This window comes from Puma concolor, chromosome D2 (genome assembly GCF_028749965.1).
Source record: "Puma concolor isolate L17-30 chromosome D2, mPumCon1.1.hap2, whole genome shotgun sequence".
Classification (NCBI taxonomy): Eukaryota; Metazoa; Chordata; class Mammalia; order Carnivora; family Felidae; genus Puma; species Puma concolor.
In genome coordinates this window covers 72,820,301-72,833,740 of record NC_141677.1, presented here as the reverse complement: position 1 = coordinate 72,833,740, position 13,440 = coordinate 72,820,301, and positions in this window count along the sequence as shown.

The window sequence follows — 13,440 nt, the reverse complement described above, 5'->3', positions numbered from 1 at the left end:
CCCCCGTTCATGCTCTGTCTCTCTCTGTCTCAAAAATAAATAAACGTTAAGAAAATTTTTTTAAATAAAAAATAAAAAAATTACAAAAAAGGAACCTCAAGAATAAGTTCTGACCTTCATCTACATGTTAAACCAACAATAAATGTTATTTTTTTTCTTATTTTTTTTTCTATTCTACCTCCCTACTTTGAACGAGTACTAATTAACCATGAACACCCTGGTCATTCTCTCCAAAAATAAAATTTACTTCTACTTTTAAACATTTCTGAAAGGAAAGAAGACAATTCTTTCTCAGTTCAGTTAAGGTCGTACTCAATGTTGCTGGGCTTTGATCTGTTTCTTAAGCTGTAACGTGGGAACCTAGTTAATACCTGGTTTGTGAATTGACCATGACACCTTGTCAGTGGTTGAATTGACTCAGTTTAGCTTATCCTGGTAAAGGTTATATCCCACCTGTAGGGGAGGAAAAAGTTTTCCTTGATCCTATAGGGTTCCTGGCTGGATCTGAAAATTAAACTGACAGAGTAACAGGAAAAAAAGCTTACAAATGGTACTGAATTTTTACATGTACACAGGGATCTTCACCAGAGAAGGAATACCTGAAGAAGTGGTCATAGCAGGAAGCTTTTATACCTTTTAGACAAAGAAACAATAACTTTGTGAAAAATTGACGAGACAAAGGGATTTGGTAGAGGTAGTAAATAATGAAGAAATAACTAGAAAGATAAGGCTTAGTTTAAGAGGGTTTGTTTGTACAGATTTCTCAGCCCCAAATTCTCTGTCTCTAGTGATAAGAATGTCTTCCTTCCTCTTGGTTCAGTGAGAGTACTTTTCACATGGGAGATTTATCTCTGGCTTGCAGGGGAAGGTCAGAGTGACCTTTCTGCAGCTGCCATTTTCTCAAATTTCTTCAGCTTAAGATATTCAATATGCCAAGGTGCCATATTTTGGGGTAGCATATCCTGAACCCCATCGTAGCCAACAAATTTACCTTTGATAATAAATAACTATTCCAGGGGGAACATCTCCCCCTCCCCCTCCTCCTCCCTGTGTGTGTGTGTGTGTGTGTGTGTGTGTGTGTGTATCATTTGAAAAAATGAATTGAAATAATGAAATCCTCCTATCTATAGTATACAATACATATTCCGTGTTTCATCAGGAAGCTGGGGTACTTACGGTGTTCGTAAAGTTGCCAGTCTGCGTGATTCATCAAACAGATGACCAAACTCATATATGAAATTGTAGCCTTGCTTCATTTCAGAGTCTAAAACAAGCCAGTTTGTTTTATTAAACGTATGTATCTAATATTTACATATATCCTAAACGTAAATTCTATTTTCTGAAATTACTATGAAGGCATACTTAGTAGACACTGTAGCGTATGACAGATGGGGGGGCCAGGTAAGAATTTTTAGATATGGTGTCATTTTATTAAGAGATACTTTCTCTTCTGATAAATGGCACTGAAAGCTGCTATGAGACTTTTCCTTTCCTCATCTCCCCCACCGCACAGAGCTTGTCAGTGCACCTTTGTAACCTGCCTGAAGAGAATTCTAATCTGCTCTGTGACTTTGCCTGCCATTACTCTTCCTCCCATTTTAGGGGTCCGAAAGGAGAAATCCCTAGAGCCCGTTTTCCCCTGGCCCCTGAGTCATCCTGTTGGCTTCCTTAGTCACGGCTAAAAGAGCAGTCTTGTGCGCTCACTGCTGGTCTCTGGAGGCAGGGAAGCCACGCAACAACTCCATAGCTCAGATTTTTCCATGAAGGATTCATGCTTGTCGCCGGCCGGCAGAAAATCAACCCTATCAACTTCGGTTAAGGTGTCCCTAGACGCAGAAGATGTTTTCACGGCCAGGACACTGCTCTGAAAATAAGGAAGTGACGCGTGCAATTGAAGTCCTCAATATATTATCATTCGGGGTGTGGGGAGAGATTTCTTTTAAAAGCTTTCATAAAATGACACTTTATGCCAGCAGCAGCATTTTATCACCAGTTGCAATGACCAAATCCTTAAATGCATGACTTCCCTTCGAAGTCATGAATAAGCCAATTCTGGTTCCTGGGTACATAAATTGTCCAGGATGTCCCTTCCAAGTACCAAATTATAGGTCTATATTCTGCCCACGGAAGAGCCCTGAGATCATCTTACAGCCTTGTATTATTCCCTGAAATACTCCACCGACGTGGGATGAAGAACACAACTGTGAATCCACCTAGTATGTCAACGGTACCACTTCAATGCGTCCTCCATGTCTGTCACTAAGTCCCCTGATCCAAATTGCTGGAAGGTTCACCGATATGTCCACACTTAATTCTTTTTTCCCCAAGAAATAGGAGTTAAAACTCAGAAGAGACTTTTTACCTCATGGGTCACTGGTCACTAATTGTTCCAGTCAACATTCATCAAGCAGCTCCTGAAAACCCCCTTTGTTCCAGGCACCTGCGAGAGGAGTTTGGGGACAGACATGCTCCTGAGTGGCCTGATCCTGCCAGATGCCACAACGGCAGGTCTAGTAGTCAGCTAGCGGTTTACAGTGCAGGAAGGGGAAAAGATCTATTCTGGGCTTCCTAGGGTATGTCTGGAAAATCACACTGATAGGTTATTAATGGCATTTAAATTTTACTTACTTATATTCACAGTGACCTAACCCAGTGCTTCTCAAACTATGTGTGGTGAAGGACCAGTTTTTTTTTAATGGCCAATTTATGCAGAATAAGACTTTGTTAAAATACAATAAAAATGCAGTACCAGAAAAGATAAATGTTTTTTTAAAAATTCCAAAATAGAATGCTACATTGTATTATCATCCTCATTACTGTATATTACTATGTCTTATTATATAATTATTAGTAGTACTCTCTCAAGTTGCTATAAAAGTTCCTAAACGCTTACTCCCAATTTCTGTATTTATCTCATCACAGACTGATAATACATAGTTCACCTGCCGGTGCTGGTCTGTAAGTCAGGCTTTTAAGTAGCACTGATCTAAATCATAGCCTTTGTGCTTTAAATATCCTTACACGCTTTCAGTGTATGCCTTTACGAATTGTAATCAAACTGTGATGCACACATTTTCAGAGAAATCTTTCTGCAGAAGAGGGAAGATCACATACTTGTTAGTGCAGTGGTAAATATCCCCCAACCCACTCCCTAGGAAGAGAATATTATTGTGCAATAAACATTGGCCTTGGATCTGAACAGACCCGGTTTGAATCCCAGATCGGTCATGTATTAGCTGTGTGAACTTGGCGAGCTAATTAACCATGCTGAGCTTTTGTTCCTATCTGTAAAATGGGCTTGTCAAATGACTCCCTCTCAAGATGGTGGTGAAGATTGTATGCAGTGATATATAAAACACACCTGGAATGAAGTAAATGTGCCATAGAGGGAGTTATCATTATTACAAATGGTAGCCCACGAAACCGGGAGCTCCTCTAAGCAGGTTGTGGGGGGAAAAGAAAAACACATCTCTTCTTTGTATATGCCTCAGTAGCTATCTCAATACCCGACAATAAATGCTTATGGGCGTAAATAAAAAGGAAGAAGAGGAGGTGAGTATAAAGGAAGGAAGGAAAAGAAGAAAACAGAAAGCAAAAGAGTAAGACACTGTCAGCAGTAGCAGATCAAGATTTCTCTCCCTTTAATGAGTTTCAGAAGGTGCTTTATTATAACTTGCAGAAATTGGAATGGATGAGACATAAATTCCTTGGTTTGCAGCCAGTGAGGGTTCAAAGGAGGGTCACTATCTTTCATTTGGCATCAGATACCCACTCCGGCTAATCCACAGTGCAATCATTGAGCAATCTATCAGTCAGTGGGTACTTACTGAGCAACGTACCCAGCATTCCGCTAGGCATGCAGAACAGGAAGGGGAGTGACTTTGAACACATCTACTTAATTGGGGAGAAAAAGACGATATAACTCGGTATCATCTTGAAAACTGGAAATTAACCATAGCTTCAAAAAGAGACCTACTTCGCCCCTTTTTGTGTGTGAACAAATACAAAGAAGGTGTATCAGTGGTTTCTAAGGTGTAACTGGAGGTGCGTGTCATTATTCAGAAGGTTGATCTAGTCTGCTTCACAGACAGAAATGGCAGTGTGGGCTAAGTGAAGTTATTTATAACTGCCACGGTTCAGGATTGCTGATGGAGACTGCAGAGCATTATTTCTTTTTGCAGATGACGTCACTTATTTTGGTGTGTGTTCTTGGAATGTGGTCTTTTCTAAATGGTTGTTAACTGGCCGCAGCTGTTATAGGAAATGATATTGGTCTTTGGCCTTTTGTGATTACAGTAATAAAACCTGTAACTGGGTATTAGTGTTCAGTGATTTATTTTAAGACTACAGCCTTTTCTTTGCTCCTCTTTTGTAGGGAGAACTACATTTTAGTCTTCCCGAGAAGGAATCACCATTTTCAATATTCCCTAGAATTATATAACACAATGTCTTTTTTTTCTTGCACTTCACACACACACACGTACACACACACACACACACACACACACATTTCCGTGATTGTTTTAACTACTTAACGTGGTACGTCCAGTAAGAATAAGATTTTAGTTTTTACCGAAGCTAACGTAAAATATTCACCTGTCATCAATACTGCCATGTTCTATGCTGTAAGAATACTTAATACGGTATTTACTTCTCTGGATAGAATTGATAATGGCCTCTTTTCTCTGAAGTGATTCTCTTTTATTTCAAGGGATGGGTAAAGGGAAATATACAGGCTTGCCAGGTCACTAAAGAATTCGTCTCCATTCCTACAAGAAATTCTCATTTTCATCCTATTGAGTTTAGGAAGTTCTTTAGTTGCCTTAGACTTTGATTTTTAAAACATTAATTCTTCAACTGAATAAATTTTTCTCAATTAAATCCGAGAGGGTAAGTCCTAGAAGCTGATAAGTGAAATAAAGGCCTTAATAAAGGTCTTTTCGCCTTCAATGAATTAAACGTCTGTAAGCATCAAAATTCTGTGTGTATAATTAGTAATGTACAATGTAATGCCTCATCTTGAATATCCACATCCTTCAAGCCCGTTACAACGAGAGAACAGGCAGAGCCTGACTCTAGAAGAATCAGATTGCCCAGGGGAAAATGATGAAATACATTTTACAGCCTTTTGATTTCTTCCTAACTCAGTGGGTCTTTGATTCCTGGTTTAAATTTATAAGATTTATTATCATTCTACTTGCAATAAAAATATGTTCATTTTTCAAGTGGCAATAGTCTAATTAAGAGTTGAGGAAGAAATTACTGTAACACAATGGAATCTGGAGCTTTAAGGGCTTTCAAAAAATTACCCGTATAAACAACTGGCTAGTTAGGGTCGATGATGGATCTTCTTTTGTTCTGGCAAAATATGAGGGAGAAAAATGATTCCTATAGTTATCTTCCTTTGTCAGTGATAAACAAAGATGGAGATTAAGACCTATCCTGGCATGTATACGCACCATTCATACTGAGAGTCATTTATGCGAACCCTGGAGCAGGATCTAGCTGCGAGTTGAAGCTGTGATGATCCCCAGCGAGGTCCCTTAAATCACCTAAGGAAGCAGTGTTTAACACTGTCTCCCAGTTTTTAATGAGATCTGGAGACACCCAGATCACACCCTCTGGATTTGTCTCCAGTGACCCTCTCCTGACATTCGGTCCTGATTTAAGTCTTCAAAAATGAGAGGCACTCAAGTTGATTTCATATTGTGTGTCAGAAGATCCAAGCTATTTCTCTTTATTGCCTTCTACCTCTCTGAGACAAGGGCCTGGCTGTTTCATTGTCTCAAGAAGTTGAATACTTAAAGGGTATATTTTCATGTATATTTTTAAGTTTGTTTATTTTTTTGAAAGAGAGAGAGAATGCATGAACAGGGGAGGGGCGGAGGGAGATGGAGAAACAGAGAATCCCAGGCAGGCTCTGTTGTGTCAGTGAGGATCCTGACACGGGGCTTGATCTGATGAACTGTGAGATCATGACCTGAGCTGAAATCAAGACACTTGACTGACCGGGCCACCCAGGTGCACCTCTCTTCATACATTTTGTTTCTTTATAAGCTCAGTGCAAGGCCCTGGAGAATGGAGGAGCTGAAGGCTTTTGAGTTTCTCTCCACTGCAGCCTGCCCCTTGGCCCTTCGGGGTTAGGTCCCTTGCTCTTGAACTTCTCCTCATTCCCTATCAAACTTTTCTTTGGATCCTCATGTATACTAAGGTTCACATTACTGTTAACAACCTAAAGCGATGGTTCTTAACCCACAGTGCACATCAGAATCACATGGGGAGGAAAAAGTCATGTGGCTGGTTCTACTCCAAACTTAGTGAATCAGTATTGCTAGGAATGGAAACAGAAGTTTTTATTTTTTAAAAGACTCTAAGTATTCCTGATTAAGAATTACTGACCTTCCACTGAATCTGCATTTTAATAGGTTCAAAACCTGCAACTAAAGCCACTCTGATCGACTAGAGAATTTTAAGCAGCCGTGGAAAGGAAATGCAGAAAGCCGAGAATTCCCAGGACATATGGGTGGAGGACATTGGCTCCAAATTCCTTGTTTATAACAACTACATTTTTTTGAACAATAAAAATGTTTTTATGAAGTCTTTTTTCTGACTAAAAACTGCATGTTTTTTATAAGAAACATGAAAAGATTATAAGGAAGAAAATTAAAACTGTAAGACAGAAAACTTTTAACATTTTGGCCTATTTCCTTCCATTTTTAGGCAATTATTTGTATTTTTTGTTTATTTATTTATTTTAGAGAGAGTGAGCTGGGGAGAGGGGCAGAGGGAGAGACAGAATCTTCAGCAGGCTCCAAACTCAGTTCGGAGCCCAATGCGGGGCTGGATCCTGCCTGAGCTGAAATCCAGAGGTGAATGCTTAACTTACTGAGCCACCCAGGCACGCTCTCTATTTTTTTTTTTTTATTTTTTTTTAAATCGGCCTTAGCTTTTTCATTTTCTTTCCTGCCAGTAAGCATTCATTTTGATCTATGAATATAGAGTCTATATCTGATCATTTCTCTCTCTTTCTCTCTCTCTCTCTCTCTCTCTCTCTCTCGGGCGTGCGCGCACACACACACACACACACACACACATACACACACACACACACACACACACACACAGTGCGTAACACCGTGTCTCTACTGTTTTATGCACTCGATAAATACGTTTGGACTGAATGTATTTGGTGACCCAGTTTTGGACTCCTTTCTGGGCATTCACAGAAACATAGTAACAAGTATTATAAGGATCTATCTCTATTCCTTGCTTTCTCAATTAGCTCCAAAAGAAGATGTTTTTTTACGATAGTTGTGTAAAAAATATATAATCAAATTATTAAATTCAATTTGAGTGGCTCTTTGATCTTTCAAAATAACTGGCAATTTCTTAATTTGAAAAAAATCTGTCTGCCAAAAAAACCCCTTCTGCTTCTCAATTTCTTTCAGAAAAGTTTCACTTTTAACACCATCCAGCAGCTGCAACATTAGGATTAGGCTTGGTTGCATATTAGTAATCCCAAATAATAATGGGTTAAACAAAAAATCCAAAGCTAAATAGTCCAATACCAGCATGGCATTTCTGTGGTCAGTTTCTTCCTTCTCCTCTATCATTTGTATGTGTCTTGCATCCTTAAATAGTCTACCCAGGCAAGAGGGGGCACCTGGGTAGCTCAGTCCGTTGAGCATCAGGCTTCGGCTTAGGCCATGATCTTGCGGTTCGTGAGTTCAAGCCCTGCATTGGGGCTTGCTGCTGTCCAGCATACAGCCCGCTTCTGATCCTCTGTTACCCTCTCTCTGCCTCTCCCCCGCTTGCGCTCTCTCAAAAATAAATAAACATTAAAAAAAATTTTTACCCGGTCAAGTTTGGCTATTAGAGTACCACCCTTTACATCCATATTCCTGGCAAGGAGAAAAGGAGAAAAGAGAGCATCTGGACTGAGTTAGTGCCCGTTAGGGAGCAATCCTAGAAGACACACCCATCAACTTGAGTTTACATCTCAGATAAGCCCTAGCTTCAAGGGAAGCTGGGAAATGTGGTCAGCTGCTACTAAGAATACAATCCCAGTTCTGTTAATAAGAAACAATGGACAGCAGATATTGTATAAGGAGCTAGCCCGTAAGAGACCACAGCAAACTCTTTTTATGCCATTCAACAGTCAAGGTGCAAATCACAAAACACCTGTCAAGAAGGAACCTACACAGTAAATGGTAACCTACAAATTTAGGATGGTTCAGAGTTGTTTCAGAAGCTCAAGGATGTTATCAAGGTCTGGGCACCTTCCAACTTTCTGCTATGCCATTCAAAAAGATATCAACAATGTCTTTCTCTCTGTGGCCAAAAAAATGGCTGCATTGTGTCTTCACATTACAACATCCAAACCCTTGAAAAGGCAAGTTTTCATCTGTGTCCCTTCAGGGAAGAAACCTCCCAGCTAACTGGGCATCACATGCCCATGTTTACACCAATCATTAGCGGGAGTAATAAAATTACAGCAGGCTTACAGTAATGAATCAGTGATTCCCTCCTGGGGCTGAGTATGCGGGAAGGTAAATATTTGAACAAAACCAGGGCTCAGCTACCAAGGAAGAAAGGAAGCAGTCAAGGTGGTAGGGAGACTGGCTTTTGGAGAGATAACTATTCATGTCTGCCACACTTATTCTATGTTTTATAAAACACAGATTTACAACTATTCTGAGTAGTACATACCTAGGAAATTCCATGATACCTCATTTATTACTTAATTAGCTTTTCCTTTCAAAAGGGCAAAACACAAGCCTGAGATCAGACAATGAATCATTAAACATTAACACACAGGCACAGATTTCTCTTTCTATAGTTGGATAAAAATAAAAGGAAAGGTACCTTTTGATGGGTAGTATCAGGACTCAATTAAGTGTTATACTTTTAGCATTGCAATGGCACTGGGGAAAAGAAAAAAGTCCCAATTATTCTACACTTCAAATAATCATCAAATGATTTGCATTTCTCCCACATAGATGAAAAAATATTTTTGTTGGATGTTCCACTTGAACTGCTAAGGACATTAACTGATCAATGTAAAATTTTCCTTTATTTTCCCCCCAAATAATAGCATTGTTTGTGTGCTCCCATGTATGTGTGCCCACCTCTATTGTTCCAAAAAGAAACCCAGGCTCATATGTTGACAGTTTGAATTTCCTTAGCTCTAAAAGGAAATATTTGACTTGAATTCTCGAAACGTAGGCCCATAACTGCTATGTTCCTGGGGGGCAATGGCACCTGCCTCTCACACGTGTGGCCAATGAGAGTAAAAGTAACTCACTGAGAAACACTTTGAAAAAAGTTCCTTTGCTCTTTGGGCCTTCTGTTCTGCTGGGAATGAGGAAATTCTCCAACTCATCTTTTAACCTGGAAGCTGGAAGCCACGCACTGAAGATTGCAGAGCAGAAATAAAGGAGGTGCTTCGGTTCCTGGGAACTCCCTGGAGCATCCATGCCAGCTCTGGGCTGCCTCCATCTAAAATTCTACGTGAGAAATTAACCTTTATCTTTTAACATTGTGTTTGGGTCCCTGATGTCGGCAAAAGCATTAACACGTCTTAACCAATTCATATAACTGTCACGACCACTTTGTAAGTATTGTTATGAGTGATCTCACCTTTTTTTCATGACGAGGGACTGATACATCACGGGCTCAAAATTAAAACACAGTTTTGTCTGGCTCTAAAGTACGTACGTTCTGGTCAACCAAGCTAAGATGGTCTATTAGTTTAGGCAGGGATGGAGTGGGGGAGGTGCAGTCGAAAACACCAGGGAAAGAACCGGGTCACCAGAAATCGGAGGAAAGAATCCTTGAGGATGGATGTGTGTGTGCACAGTAGTAACAAGGCCCAAGAAGTATACTCATGCTGATGAGCTCTGCCTCATCTGCTTTTTAGTCCTGATCATTGCACTGGAGGTATTTCTGGGCCAGAAACCTGAAGTCAAAATAAAACATATACCGAACAGTGAGATCCCTAGCTGAGTTAATGTAGATGCCGATCCTGATGAGTCAGATCCCGGAGAAGAAATTTTGATCTGAATTAAGTAGTTTAATTGTCTGTGAAATCAAAGTTGACCAAATAATTGCAAGTCAATCCTCTCATTTAATGCTGTGTGGAACCTCCCACTCTGACTGGAAAGGTGCTATTCGTCTGCTTAGAGTTCTCTGCCTGTATGCAACAGGTGTGCCTCCTCTCACTAGTTTGGGGGACGAATGCCAGGGGACATTTGGCAATGTCTGGAGTCATTTTTGGTTGTCGCAAACGAGCGATGTTACTGGCATCTAGTGGAGAGAGGTCAGGAATGCTGCTAAACATCAAGTCTCAGGACTGCGCCCTACCACAGAGAATTATCCAAGCCAAAATGTCAATAGCGTTGCCCTTGAGAAACCACGCTGTAGTCAAACAATACTTAGTGAGGGGAGAACTAGGCACTTAGACCTGTTAATGACAGTCCAATCAGTGATTTCTGGCTCCAAAGTAATATTTAAACCTGGCCTCTTGATTCATCAAATTAAGCAGGTAATTGATCATACTCTATTGCGTGTTTCCCATTGTAGATGCAGCCAAAAAGTGTAGCTGATAGGCTCCTAAAATCCTTCATCCTTTATGTTTCAAGTCTTCGTGTTTACTGGAAGGTCATTAAGTTGCTTTGCTTTTGAAGTCCATTTATTACTTCTAAATCTAGTGCGGTCTATTTAGTCTTTCTTAATGCTGTCTAGTGAAACATTAATGAGGAGCTCAGGCATAGTCATAGAATTTGTCTGATTACCTCATTTATTTTTAACGAGCTTGCTGCTTACACTTCAGGATAACCTAACAGAAATTGGATAATGTAATTCTCTCTAGGTGGAGTGGCCCTAAATTTGGCTCTAAATTATTAATCCTGTACGCTGAGGACATTAAAGAGTCTTTTGCCCATAAATTTACCTAAACCTTTGACTACGTAATTCTTTCAATATATTCTCTTCCCAGAAATGTCATTTAGCCAATTATTGTGGCTGAAAACACTCAATTTCCTTCAAAGCGAAGCCCTCGGAATTCAAAATCTGAGAAATTGAACTTCATCGTGAGGTCCAAACTTGAGCCCACTGTTAAGCAGTATAATCACATCAGTTTCTTAAGAAGAAAAGTGAATCGGTATTTTAAATATCAATTTGTGGCTTCTAGAATTGAAGTAATATCTTTCATTCAAGATCATCTAAGCTTGTTATACGTGGTTTTAAAATTCTCAACTTATGGATTTGGGCACAAAGTTTCATTAATTTTCTACCAGCCTTACATCTATTGAGTAATCTAAGTCCCACGGTAGCAATGATTATAAGATTACTCAGCCAGTAAAAGTTTATTTGATAACTGGAGACATCTCAGTACAAAATAGGTGAAATCAGTTGTCCCTATCAATAAACCCAAAACTTCTGTATCCCAGCCCTTTTCTAAGAACAGTACTATTTCTTTCCAACAGAGCAAGAGTAATAATGAAAATCAGACTGCAAATGTTACAAAGACCCCTACCTGTATAATCCTCTCTACCAATCCTAACTACCCCATCCTGAAACAATTTGTGGGAGCTAGAAATCAATTCAGGCTGTGTTCGTGTGTTTATCCTAGAATCCTTACAAAACATGACAAAAGAAACCTTCTACTGAATGAATCAACCTCAGCTCATCAACACGAGAGTACAGTGAGGGTGACAAACCCTTCCCACCAACATTTCTCTCAGCCCAAACCACTTGGTTTGACTGAGAGCTGCAGGGATAATGTTGTGGCGAGTGCATCGACCCTGCAGCGTGACTTTAGTGGAAACGCCACAAATAGGGCAGTCATGCCGGTCATTTTGATCATGGAGATTAAAGTGTTAGGGCTCCAGCGGGCTAATTGGTCTTATTCTTTTGCTGAATCGGTTCAGAAATATCCCCAGAAGTCAAATGAAGATCAAAATATGAAATTTACTGCTAGTAAAGCTGAACAAAATTAAGCTGCTTGCACCTATGACAAAGTCAGACTTCCGTTCTTTCCTGAGCTGCACACTGAGGGAGGACCCTCTGCAAGGCAAGGTTTGTCATCTGAGGTTAAGAGTGCACATCACTGGGGCTCCTGGCTGGCTCAGCCAGTTGGGCATGTGACTCTTGATCTCTGGGTTATGGGTTCGAGCCCCACGTTGGAAGTACCTATCCTTAGACAGGCTAGTTGAGAAAAGATGGCTGTCCGTAGCTCAACACTCTTCTACAGATCCCACTGTGGAAAGAGCCAGAAAAAGAAGGAAGACAGAAGCTTCTATCCAAAACTTCCGTGAGCCATGGCTGGAGAGCCAGGACAAGGAGAAAATGATCCCCAACTACCCAAAAATCCATTGCTTTGCAAAAACGAGGGGCTGAATTTTTCAGTTTTTAGTAGTCTTTAGGTATAGAATCAGAAATTGTCTTTATCCTTAAAACAGACTTTGCTTTTAAGATCATATGAAGTACACTATTCAATTCATGGCTTAGACAGTGTTGGATGAAACATTTCATTTCATCAGCCAGCGCATCTTTGTGTGTGGAGATGACCAGATTATATTAACTTCAATTATTGAGTAAATCTCCAGTGTCTCTTTGATGATAAGGTTAAGATTAGATACTTACAGTGTGGTCCCCATCACAAGAAAAAAACATTTTGTAGCTATGTATGGTGATGGATGTTTACTAGACTATTGTGGTGACCACTTTGTAACATATACAAATATTGAATCACTATGTTGTACACCTGAAACTAACAAAATGCTGGATGTTAACTGCACCTCAATTAAAAAAAAAAAAAAGCTTGGTAAAGAAAGCTTGGAAATAATTTTTTTTTTTTTAATTTTTTTTCAACGTTTATTTATTTTTGGGACAGAGAGAGACAGAGCATGAACGGGGGAGGGGCAGAGAGAGAGGGAGACACAGAATCGGAAACAGGCTCCAGGCTCCGAGCCATCAGCTCAGAGCCTGACGCGGGGCTCAAACTCACGGACCGCGAGATCGTGACCTGGCTGAAGTCGGACGCTTAACCGACTGCGCCACCCAGGCGCCCCAAAAGCTTGGAAATAATTTTGAACGGTGGGTTTTCTTATTAATTTTTTTAATGTTCATTTATTTTTGAGAGAGAGAGCAAGAACAAGAGCGAGAGCATGAGCAGGGAAGGGGCAGAGAAAGAGGGAGACACAGAATCCCAAGCAGGCTCCAGGCTCTGAGCTGTCAGCACAGAGCCTGACGCAGGGCTCAAAGTCACCGACCGTGAGACCGTGGCCTGAGCCAAAGTCAGAGGCTTCACCGACCGAGCCACCCAGGTGCCCCATGAACTCACGTTGCACTTTCGAATCACCTGGTGAACGTTAAAAGGTAAACATGAATGGCAGTCCCCATTCCCAGAGGTTTTCATCAAATTGGTCTAAGGTGTGG